This window comes from Callorhinus ursinus, unplaced genomic scaffold (assembly GCF_003265705.2).
Source record: "Callorhinus ursinus isolate GAN/ISIS: 27379988/994484 unplaced genomic scaffold, GSC_fseal_2.0 scaffold4, whole genome shotgun sequence".
In the NCBI taxonomy this organism is placed as follows: domain Eukaryota; kingdom Metazoa; phylum Chordata; class Mammalia; order Carnivora; family Otariidae; genus Callorhinus; species Callorhinus ursinus.
The window spans coordinates 149300948-149313815 of record NW_027397066.1 but is presented as its reverse complement, the minus strand read 5'-3'; the positions used below and the strand labels follow the sequence as shown (position 1 = coordinate 149313815).

Genomic DNA, 12868 nt, shown 5'->3' with positions numbered 1-12868 from the left:
TACATTTATTTAACTGAAACAAAAGTGTTTTGGTTTATTACATATTAGAGATATATTTTAATTATTTATTGAGCACTTACTATGTGCCAGACATTATTTTATGCCTTTAACTTTATGTTCCTTTATTTTAAGGGCTTGTACTCTATGAAGTAGTGTTAATCCACCTTTACTTGGGAGGAAACTAGAATTTAGACAGAATAATTAGCCTGAGGTCACACAGTTATAAAGTGGCATAACCAAGAAGTGAGATCTTATTAATTATAACATATATATTATAATATAAACATTGAATATAGATATATCCAATTCCCAGATCAAAATATATGTTTTTTTAACACTCCGAAGCCTCCCTCATTCTTCTTCCCAGTGAATATCTAATGCTTCCAAAGGTAGTCACAGTTTGAACCTCTGTTACTATAGATAAGTTTTACCTAAATTTGAAATGCATATGAACGGAATTATAGAATATGTGCTTGTTTTGTTCTGGTTTCTTTCATTTTTTATCATGTCTGTAAGATTCGTTTATGATGTTAGATGTAGTTCATTCTTTTTGTTGTTGTATATTATTATACTGTACAAATATTAGAGTTCATCCACCCTACTAAGAAAAAAACTTTTTCCAGTTTGGGGTAATTTTATTTTGTTTTATTTCATTTTAATTTTTTATTATTTTTTATTTTATTTCATTTTTTTATTGTTCTAGAGAGAGAGAAAGCATGTGAGTAGGGTGGGGAAGAGCAGAGGGAGAGGAAGAGAGAATCTTAAGCAGGTCAGAGCAGAGCCCCATGTCAGGTTCGATCTCACAACCCTGACATCTTGACTTGAGCCAAAATCAAGAGTTGGATGCTTAACTGAATGAGTCATCCAGGCACCCCTGGGGTATTTTTAAGTAAAGTTGCTGTAAGCATTTTGTAGTTGTTTTTGGTTAATATAAGCAATCCTTGAACTTTTGAATGCAGCAAATTTCTGAATACTATTTTTAGAATTAATATAGAATTCTATACTAATTAGAATTGTTTTAAAAGATTTCTTCTATTCTGGAATTACCTCAATTCCCTTCAGCATTATTTACTGTTGCCACATTGGTCCTTCTATTTGTTATTTTAAATTTTTCTCATACATCGGCTTGTCGTTAGTTGTCTGTCCTTATTTTTGAATAAAGGATATATAGTTTTAGTATAGATAGTTTTATTGGATTTTTTGTAGACACCTATCAGATTTCTTTATTGTACAATTGGATGGTTGACATTGAATGTAAACAATAATGTTCTCATAACTGTAGTGTGTTTAGAAAACTGACAGGTGTAATAAGGGAAGTTTTCACATGTTAAATCATAGAAGATTTTGCCCCTGGGCATTATATCCACATTAGGTGTTCTGACCCTACAATATAGTCAGTCAGTCTTCACCCAGTTCTTTGGTTCCAACCTGTAGTATATATTCCCCATCCCTGAAGGTTAGTGAGTAGATATTGGGAGCATATGTACAGATATTTGCTTACATAGCATCATTATTTCTAACTTAATTCCCACTTTTTTTTCTCTTTCTGAAACTTTCTGGAACTTTGAATGGGAGTGTGGTTTTCATTGCCCACTTACACTTTTCTTTGAAAGCTGTGGTTATACACTATAATTCCATATGTATTTTTTCAAAAATGTATCATTTTGTCTTTTTTAATAAGTTTTTATTTAAATTCCAGTTAGTTAACATACAGTGTAATATTAGTTTCTAGTGTACAATTTAGTGATTCAACACTTACATACAAAACCTGGTGCTCATCACAACAAGTACCCTCCTTAATCCCCATCACCTGTTTAACCGCCCCCCCCCCCAACCTACCTCCCCTCTGGTACCATCAGTTTATTCTCTATAGTTAAGAGTCTGTTTCATGGTTTCTCTCTCTTTTTCTTCTATGATTGTTTGTCTTGTTTCTCAAATTCCACATATGAATGAAATCATATGGTATTTCTCTTTCTCTGACTGACTTATTTCGCTTAGCCTAATACTCTGTAGTTCCGTCCATGTCATTGTAAATGGCAAGATTTCATTCTTTTTGATGGCTGAGTAATATTCCAATGTGTGTGTATACACACACGTACACACACACACTGGTGTATATACATATATATACTACATCTTCTTTATCCATTCATCAGTCAATGGACATTTAGACTTTCCATAATTTGGCTATTATAGATAATGCTACTATAAACATTGAGGTGCATGTACTCCTTCAAATTAGTATTTTTATATTTGTATTTTGGGGTTAAACACCTAGTAGTACAATGGCTGAGTCATAGGGTAGTTCTATTTTTAACTTTTTGAGGAAGCTACATACTGTTTTCCTGAGTAGCTGTACCAGTTTGCATTTCCATCAATGGTATAAGAGGTTTCCCCTTTCTCCACCACCTCACCAACACCTGTTGTTTCTTGTGTTGTTAATTTTAGCCATTCTGACAGGTATGAGGTGATATCTCATTGTAATTTTGATCTGTATTTACCTGATGATGAGCGTTGTTGAACATCCTTTCATGTGTCTGTTGGCCATCTCATTGTCTTCTTTGGGGAAATGTCTATTCATGCCTTCAGCCCATTTTTTTAATTGGATTATGTTTTGGGGTGTTGAGTTTTATAAATTTTTTATATATTTTGGATACTAACCCCTTATCAGATATGTCATTTGCAAATATCTTCTCCCATTCTAAAGGTTGCCTTTTAGTTTTGTTGATTATTTCCTTTGCTGTGCAGAAGACCTGTATTTTGATGGAGTCTCAGTCATTTATTTTGACCTTTGTTTCCCTGGCTGCAGGAGACATATCTAGTAAGAAGTTACTGTCTGTGTTCTTTTCTAGGATTTTAATGGTTTCCTATCTTACATTTAGGTTTTTGGTCCATTTTTAATTTTTTTTTTTTTTTGTATAGTATAAGAAAGTGGTCCAGTTTCATTCTTTTGACATCTGCAAACTCTTCTGGTCCTCCCCACTATGGCTGTTTTAAATATATTCTCATGTGTCTGTATTTCCTGGCATTCCATTTGTATTTGGGAAGGTTCAGTCTCCCTTTTTGAATTACTGTATTTAGGTTTTTTGTGTGTATGTCTGTGTGTGTATGTGTATTTTGATGACCACACCAAATTTTGAACTTCTTAAGAGTAGAGAAGAAATTAGGCATGGGACTTTAGATTCAGTCATTTCAGCTGAATAGATATGAGGCATCCAAGAAGGATCTGTGGAGAGCCTTTGTGTCTAGTGGTATGGATTCCCTTAACGTTCACCAAAAAAGCCAACAAGATTTTTGAAAATGTTATTATACAAGCAGTAAACTATTTTCTTGGTCTAAATGGGGCAGTGATTAAATGAAATGAAGAAAAGTTGTCAGACTTCTGGGATTCCACAACAGGGATCAGCTTCCTAGAGGGTGTGAGCACTGCTCTAGCTAAGGGGCAATAGGATAGACCTCATCAATATCATAGTTTGTTTTTTTTCTTTCAGAATTTCCTCAGTTATTCATCTATTTGTCCTGCTGTAGTCACTTAGCAGTCCCAGGTGTGCTAGGCATAGTGCTGTGGTCTTGTTATATAAAGCAAATAATAATAGCACATGTTATTGAATACATAAATACAAATGATATATAATTCTTCACATCAATTTGTGAAATATAAATTTAAACAAATAAGCTATTACACAGAGTCTTTCTGAGAGAGAAGATATTTGCACTTTGTTTTGAAAGATGGAATTTCTCTGTTAAATAATCAGAAAAGATCATTCCTAAGGCAGAGATAACAAAATGCTCAAAAGGCAAGTGGTGTGGGCACCTCGGTGGCTCAGTTGGTTAGGTGTCTGCCTTCTGCTCAGGTCATGATCTCAGGGTCCTGGGATTGAGCCCCCGAGTGGGGCTCCCTGCTCGGCAGGGAGTCTGCTTCTCCCTCTCCCTCTCCCTCTGTGCGTTCTCCCATTCTCTCTCTCAAATAAATAAATAAAATCTTAAAAAAAAAGTAAGAGTTGTAAAATAAAAAGTATGTGTAGGGAATGATGTTATTTTGCATCAATACATGTTTCAAAGCAGAGAATGGTAAGAGATGCAGTCTGTCATATAGGTAAGAGTTATGAAAAGTTATCTATTCATGCAAAATAACTTCCATCAAGACATCTTTGGCAGGTGGATGTCAACCTTTTGGGCTATCAGGCTTTTTTCACAGATTTAACAATCTCAAACACATACTGCAAAATATACATGTGTGTGTATGATTTATAAATCTAGGAGGACATTTGATAATTTATGAATTCTATGTTTATAGTACTGTTGTGGAGCGAATGTTTGTGTCTCCCCAAAATTCACATGTTGAAATTCTAACTCCTAGTGTGATGGTATTAGGAGGTGGGGCCTTTAGGAGGTAATTAGGTCTTGAGGGTGAAGCCCTTATGAATAGTATTATTGCCATTATAAAAAAGGCCCCAGAGCACTTTCTCTCTTTTTTTTTCCACTATGTGAAGACATAGCAAAAGAATGAACATGTTTATGAACCAGGAAGTGGGCCCAAGCAAATACTAAATCCTCTGGCATATTGATCTTGGACTCCCAAACAACAAAACTGCAATAAATGTCTATTGTTTAAGCCAACCAGTCTGTGATATTTTGTTATAGCAGCCCAAATGAACTAAGAATTGTTATGGAGAAGTGGGAGATGCTGCTGTGACAAATACCTACAAATGTGAAAACAACTCTGGAACTGTGTAAAGAGTAGAAGTTGGAAGGGTTTTGAGGCACATGCCAGAAAAAGCCTAAATTAGCATGAACAAAATTTTAAAGGTGATTGCATGAGAGCTCAGGAAACAAACAAAAAACAAAAGAGAGCTACAGTGAAAGCTTCCATCACATTAGAAAATAAGTAGCCATAAGTAGAATGTTGGTAAAGTCCATTCTGATGAGGTCTCAGCTGAAAATGAGAGACATATTATTGGAAACTGGAAGAAAGGCAATCCTAGTCATAAAGTGAAATAAACGTGGCTGAACTGCCTTTGTGTTCTGGTGTTTTGTGGAAGGTAGAGTTTTGAGTGATCAAACTGGAAATCTAGTTGAGATTTCTAAGCAAAGTGTTGAAGAGTGTCTTGGTTCCACCTGACTGCTTTAGTAAAATGTGAGAATAGAGAAATTAATGGAAGAATAGAATTATTAAGTAAAAAGGAAGCAGAACTTAAAGGTTTGGAAAATTTTCATCCTGTCCATATTATAAAAAATGAGAAAACATGTTTGGAAGAGAACACTAAAGGTATGACTGACTTATTTGATAAGGAGATTAGTGTGTGTGTGAACCATAGACCTCATCAGCCACCTCAGCTGAGGCCAGGGATGGGGGTGGGGTTATATCAGTAGAGACATTGCTGGGACTAAATGAAATTGAGAAAATGGGACAAAATGCAGAAAGACTGTCTGACTTCTTAGGCCCTAAAAACAGGACCATAGAGCTATCTGGGGGCAAAATACACTATTCTTCAGGAAAAGGATCCCAAAGGTGATTCAGGGATCATCAGGGCTGCTGCTCCCACTAAAGACCTAGAGTGCATAGGCCTCTGGGTACAGAGCTGCCTCCACTTCAGTTTCAGAGGGTGAGACCAACATCCAGAGGAGATGTGGGGATGGAGCCATCTGGTGGATTCCAGAAGGTGCAACCCCCATCCTGACAACTGAAGCATGCATGAGTGGGGCCACCTCAGAAAGCCACCACATGGATAGCACCCCATTGAGTTGTGAGGGTGACACTGTTATCCAATGGGTCCAAAAAACAGCATCTCCACTCCAGTGGGTCCAGAAAGTGGGATCTCTGCCCCACTGAGTCTGGAAGGCAGAGCATCTAGCCAAAGAGGATTATTTTTTAGACTTGAGGTTTAATGAAATTTAGTGGAATTTCCTTGGTTAGATTTTTAGACTTACTTGGGACTCATTATCCCTTTCTTCTTTCTTATTTCATCCTTTGGGAATGGGAATGCCTTATTTTATGCTTGCCCCACACTGTATTTTGGAAGCACATAACTTGTTTGATGTCACATGTTCACAGATAAAGAGAAAATTTGCCTCAGGAAAATCATACCTTGAGTCTCACACCATCTAACTTAGATGATTTTTAGATGATATTTGGAACTTTAGAGTTAATGTTAAAAGGAGTTAAAACTTTTGGAGCTACTGGAATAAAATGAATGTATTTTCCATAGAAGACAGTAAATTTTGGGGCACTAGGAATGGAATGTGACTGATTATGTGTGTCCCCCCAAAATTCAGATGCTAAAATCCTAACCCCTAGTGTGATGGTATTAGGGGGTGGGGTGTGTAGGAGATAATTAGGTATTGGAAGTGGAACCCTCAAGAATGAGATTAATGCCCATATAAAAGAAACTGAGAGCTACCTTTTCCACCATATGAGAACATTAAGGGAAGGCAGCATCTGTGAGCCAGAAAGCAGGCTCTCACCAGACATTGAATCTGTTGGCATCTTGGCTTTAAACTTCTCAGGCTCTAGAACTGTGAGAAATAAATATTTGTTGTTTAAGCCATACAGTTTATGGTAAGTTTTTTATAGCAGCCCGAACAGACTAAGACAAGTCTCTTAAGATAGATAATCATTCATTTTAAGAAATGTGAATGGGGCTCCTGGGTGGCTCAGATGGTTAAGCGTCTGCCTTCGGCTCAGGTCATGATCCCAGGGTCCTGTGATCGAGTCCCGCATCAGGCTCCCTGCTCCTTGGGAGCCTGCTTCTCCCTCTGCCTCTCTCTGTCTCTCTCTCTCTGTCTCTCATGAATAAATAAATAAAATCTTTAAAAAAAAAAGAAATGTGAATGAAGGCTTCTTTAGTAATTCACATTTGAGGAAATGTACAACAGGAGAAGTAAGATTGGAGAAGAGAAGACATTGTCAGTAAATATTAAAAATTGATTTACTTTTCAACTAGTTGATAAGTCCAGTGGGAATTCAGAGACTTAAACAGTTCTTAGGTTTATACTGAGAGACTAGGTTAGTTATTATGCCACTAACAATATATAGAATGCAGGTCTCTAGTTAGGGAACCTGACCAGGGAGATGAAGAATAACTTTGAAAACAGTCCAATGTAGGATATTGAATTGCTGACACTGAGTGTCTGCAATTTAGTTTTTATTAGTCTGGCTTGCATCCATTTTTTCCCTGAGTGGTTCTGATTTGTACCTGTTGTCCCAGTATACTTATTAATACTCTTCTCCTTTTGTTTTCAAAAGTATCTCAAAGGTTTGACAATAAATTATATGGTCACCTTGTTTAGTTAACATTTGGGACAACAGTACACTAAAAACAATACATGTATTACTTCATATGATTCTCCTAGGCAATCTTAAGAGTTAAGTCCTGTTACTATGCCCATCTTCCAAATGATGAAACTAAGTCTTCACATAACTTCACATAATATGTGATTCCTGCAGTCCAAAAGCAAACCCAAATTTCCTGACTTAGAAGTCTACATTTTTTTATTATAGGGCTATACAGCATTTCCAATAATTATTTAATGAATAATACTGTAAATACTGTATTAGATGTTCAAAGAAGAGAGTAATCAATGGGACCACAACACTGTGAACCCATTTAATCAAAACTTCTATATAAATTAAAACAACCAGATTAATTTGCCAATTTTGTGAGTTTTATTTTGCTTCTCAGATACCCTAAGCCTCAGGTGTATTGGAAAGCAGTAAAAGGAAGGAAAAAAAAAAAAACTTACCACTATGCATGAGGTAGTAGGTTTATTTTAAGAGAAAACATTTTAATTCAATAAGAAGTATAAGCAGGCTCCCTAAGAGCTGAGCCTACATCGCATTTATTTCTGAAGCTCTAATTCCAAAGGTAACATTGGTATTCAATAAAAATTTATCTGAGTATTATGTTGCTTTTGTCCCAACATATACACATATCATATATTGGGAAATCAATATGTACTTTTCTGAAATGGATAATTAAACCTACAAAAGACATTTTTAATCATAACATTAAATCCTATATTCATGCCTTTTTTTACTGAGATTTTTATGATTTCCCATCCCCTTGGAGAAGCCTCTGTACTAGATTGCTATAACAATATGGGTAAAATTCAACAAATTTTCTCAAAATCTGGATTCAAAATAATACCCTAATAGTGACCCAGACCCACTACTTAAAATGTAATTTTTATAAAAATATATTTATTATGAGAAATATACAGCAATTATAGAATTTCATTTATAGAGAGTTATTTTTTACTGATACAGAGTTTTAATGATAGTGAAGCATACACATGCTTTAACATTTTGGAATGCTACACAAGTTCCATGCTATATTACCCAGCCTGCATTGCTCCATTGGATCTGGTCTTTCCACAAAAGACATAAATGTTATCAGTGTTAGACTATATTGTATAACGTTTGAATAAAGAAATACTACAAAAAGACATATAGTTGTAAACTCCTCCAAGAATTGTTCCTTGTGGTCCCAAACCTCAAAGTATTCTAAAAATGTACTGTGTGTACACGTGCTCATTGAGCTTATGGGTTTTTTTTTTCCTTATTTACATAGTTTACTCTCACAACAAACTGAATTTCCTATGGGAAAGTACCTTGGCATATGATAGACGTTCAATGCATTTCTTATGACATGTCTTGCACTATATGCAGACACTTCTATTATGTATGTGTTATAAAACTGTTTCAGTTGAAAGGTGACAAAATAGAGACCTTTTCCAGGAGGTTAACTGGTTTTTCCAGACAAGGATCCCTCAGTGGTGTAACTGGGGTACTTTGGCAAAAAAAGAAAAGAAATCTACAGATCTGGCAATTCTTTTTCTTCTACAATATACTAATATATTTATAGCTGCATGTATGTATGTGTTCATCTATTTTTCTTTATCTATATATTTGAGTAATCTAATATATAGGAAACAGGTAAATTGAAAGGTTACTTCGACTTAGTAGGTACATCTTTCTAAGGAAATAGGGTATTGTTTATACCTCTTTTACCCTGTCTTTTTGCATCTAATTACAGTATCAGAGAAGTTAGCTGTGGGGCAAGTTGAAGATCTCATTTCCAAAGAATAGACACACTAGATAAAATGCTGATAGACCCTTGAAATTGAACTATGACAATGGCTTTCAATTCTATCTATGTATCATCATCTCCAATAGAATCTGTAAAACCCTAGAACTTCTGAGTCAGAATCTCTAAAGATGAAACTTAGATACATTACCTTAAAACATCTCAACAGATATGCAGCTTGCAATGAAAAACAATGGGTTAGAATGATGCACATTAATCAGACTTTTCAAGTGATCTCTTAGTTGCAAATTTGATCGGATCCAAGGGGGATAGTACTATGTGAAAAGCAAACTTTCTGAAGGGAATTGCTATGTGTGTATAGATTTCTCCTTGTTAAAAGGGAGTCCAGAAAGTCTCTATTACAAGGTGAGGAGAATGTTTATCTTTACAGAAACTATCTTCAGCACATTTACTAAAATAAGTTAGTCAATTGCTTTTTTTTGTAGCCAGACAAAAATTGTGAGATTAAATATAAAGATGAAAAAGAAAGGACAAATTAAAAAAGAAGAGATTTGTTCATAGGAAACTGAAATGCAGTATCTGAATTAAAATTTGGTTCAGTTGAAATTACAAGGAGAATTACCCTGGAAAAAGCTAAACAAGTGTTTTAACTATAGGAATACACATTTAAAAAAATGGAAATAAAATGCAAAGAAAGAAAATGGGAAATATGGAAGAAATACATACACATAACACTAAAACTTGTAAGTAGAATTCTCTGAGGATGAAAAGATCACATCTGAAACTAAACAACTCTGATAAAAGCAATTAAATAAAACTCTACTGAGCTGACAAAAGACCCATGAAGGCATATAAAAATATGCTTCACTATAATCTGCAGGTCATTTAAGACATATTGGTGTGGAAAATGTTAAATTTCCAAGGTTAAAATAGTCCTTAAAAATCTAGATTTCTACAATCTCCAAAAAAGACAGAATGTATAAAAAGAAATAAAATAATATTGACTTTAGTGTTCTCTAGAGTTTTCAATTCCCAATTCAGTTGAGAACTGTGGGGAATATTAACTGAAAAATACTGTGAACAAAGCATTTCATTCATTTATAGACCAAGTTAACGGGAAGATTTCTGAAGTACATAACATAATATCATTTGTAACCATCTGTAAGTGCACAATTTGGTGGCACTACTTACATTCACAATGTCATATAACCATCACCACTATCTATATCCAAAATCTTAAAAAAAAATCTTTTCATTCTCCCCAGCATAAACTCTGTACCCATTAAATAATAACTTCCCCTTTTCCCAAATCCCAACTCATGGTAACCTACTTTGTCTCTACGATTTGCCTAGTCTGGGTTCTTCATATAAGTAGAATCAAAATAGTTGTCCTTTGGTGTCTGGCTTATTTCTCTAAGCAAAAATTTTTGTTATTGTATTTTTTTTGTTTTTTATAGAAGCATAATTAAAATACAGTGTTATATTAGTTTCAGGTGTACAACATGATTCACCAGTTCTATACACTACTCAGTGCTCACCACTGATAAGTATAATCACCAAACATCATCATTACAATATTATTGACTGTATTCTCTGTGCTGTATTATTCATCTCTGTGACTTACTTATTATATAACTAGAAGTTTGTATGTCTTAATCTCCTTTATCTATTTTACCTATCCCCCCCACCTCCCCTCTGGCAACTACCATTTTGTTCTCTGCTTTTAAGAGTCTACTTTTTTGTTTGTTTGCTTCTTTGATCATTTGTTTTGTTTTTTAGATCCCACATATAGATGAAATCATATGGTATTTGTCTTTCTTTGAATTACTCCTCTTAGTATAATACCCTCTAGATCCATCCATATTGTTGCAAATGTTGTTACAGATCTCATTCTTTTTTATGGCTAATATTCCATTGAATATATATACCTCACTTACTAATCTATTCATTTATTGATGGACATGGGTTAATTCTGTATCTTGGCTATTGTAAACAATGCAGCAATAAACATAAGGGTGCATGTATCTTTTCAAATTAGTGTTTTCATTTTCTTTAGGTAAATCCTCAGTAGTGAAGTTACTGGATCACATAGTGTTCTTTTTTAAATTTTTTGAGGAATCTCCATACTGTTTTCCACAGTTGCTGCACCAGTTTACATTCCCACCCAGTGCACAAGGGTTCCTTTCTATCCATAAGCAAACATTTTTAAAGGTCCATCCATGTTATAACATATATCAAATAAGTAAGTATGATTCCTCTTGCTTTGTTTTTTCTCAAGATTGCTGTAGCTATTTGGGATCTTTTGTAGCTTCAAATGAATTTTTATTTTGTTTCTATTTCTGTAAAAAGTGCCATTGAAATTTTGATAGAGATTACATTGATCTATTGATCACTTTGCTTGTCTTCTTCATCAATGTGTATAATCGTCAGTGTATACATCTTTCACCTCCTTGGTTAATTTTATTCCTGAGTATCTTATTTTGGGAGATGCTATTATAAATAAGATTATTTTCTTAATTTGTCTTTCTGATCATTTATAATTAGTGTATAGAAACACAATTCATTCTGTGTATTGATTTTGCATCCTGCAACTTTACTGAACTAGTTTATTAGATCTAACAGGTTGTTTTGGTGGCATCTTTATGGTTTTTTATGTATATGATATTATCATCTGCAAACACAGATAATTTTATTTCTTCCTTTGGATGCATTTTGGCTTTTTGTCTTACCTCATTGCTCTAGTTAGGACTTCTAGAACTATGTCAAATAGAAGTGGCAAGAGGGGCATTATTGTTTTCTTCCTGATCTTAGAGGGAAAACTTTTAGCTTTTTATTATTGAGCTATTGTTAGTTGTGGGTTTGGCATATATGACCTTTCTTATGTTGAAGTATATTCCATCTATATCCAACTTATTGAGAGCTTTTGTCATGAAAGGATGTTGAATTTTGTTAAATAATTTTCTACATCTATTGAGATGATTATATGATTCTTATCCTTCATTTTGTTAATGTGGTATATCACTTTTATTGATTTGTGTATGTTGAACCATCCTTGCATCCCAGAAATAAATCTTAACTTGATTTGGTGTATGATCCTTTTAATGTATTCAATTGTTTGCTAGTATTTTGAGAATTTTTGCATCTATGTTCATCAGGAATATTGACCTGTAATTCTCTTTTGTGTGTGTGTGTGTGTGTGTGATGCCCCTGTCTGGTTTGATATCAAGGTAATGCTGCTCTCTTGAAATGAGTTTGAAAGTGTTCCATCCTCTTCAATTATGGGAAAGAGTTTAAGAGAGATTGGTATTAGTTCTTCTTTAAATGTTTGGTAAAATTCAGCAGGGAAGCCATCTGTTGCTGGGCATTTCTTTGTTAGAAGGTTTCTGATTCACTGAATCAATCTCCCTCCTTGCAATTGTTCTGTTCTGATTTTATATTTTTTTTTATGATTCTATGTTGGTAGGTTGTATGTGTCTAAAAATTTACCCATTTCTTCTAGGTTGTCCAACATGTTGGTGTATAATTGTACATAGGAGCTTTTTATGATCCTTAGTATTTCTGTTATTTTAGTTATAATGTCTCCTCCTTCATTTCTGATTTTATTTGAGTCTTATCTTGCCAAAAGGTCATTGATTAGGTTTATCTTAAAAAAAAGTTCCTAGTTTTGTTAATCTTTTCTAGCATCTTCCTAGTCTCTACACCATTTATTTCCACTCTGATATTTGTTATTTTCTTCCTCTACTGACTTTAGCTTGGTTTTTTTTTCTCTTTTTCTAGTTCTTTGTGGTTTCTTTTTAGATTATTTGAGATCTTTCTTTTTT

General features: G+C 34.3%; 1 protein-coding gene across 6 annotated transcripts in view; it reads right to left on the bottom strand.

Moving 5' to 3' along the window:
- The window catches only part of ADAM29 (ADAM metallopeptidase domain 29), an 81410-nt gene that overhangs the window by 42073 nt on the left and 26469 nt on the right, over positions 1-12868 (bottom strand). For 2 of the 6 annotated variants that reach the window (XM_073892509.1, XM_073892508.1), the window contains one exon: positions 6402-6516. The exons of the other annotated variants lie outside the window; for them this stretch is intronic. The gene's annotated coding sequence lies outside the window, so the exon portion shown is untranslated. The remainder of the gene's footprint in view (positions 1-6401; positions 6517-12868) is intronic. 6 annotated transcript variants of the gene reach the window in all.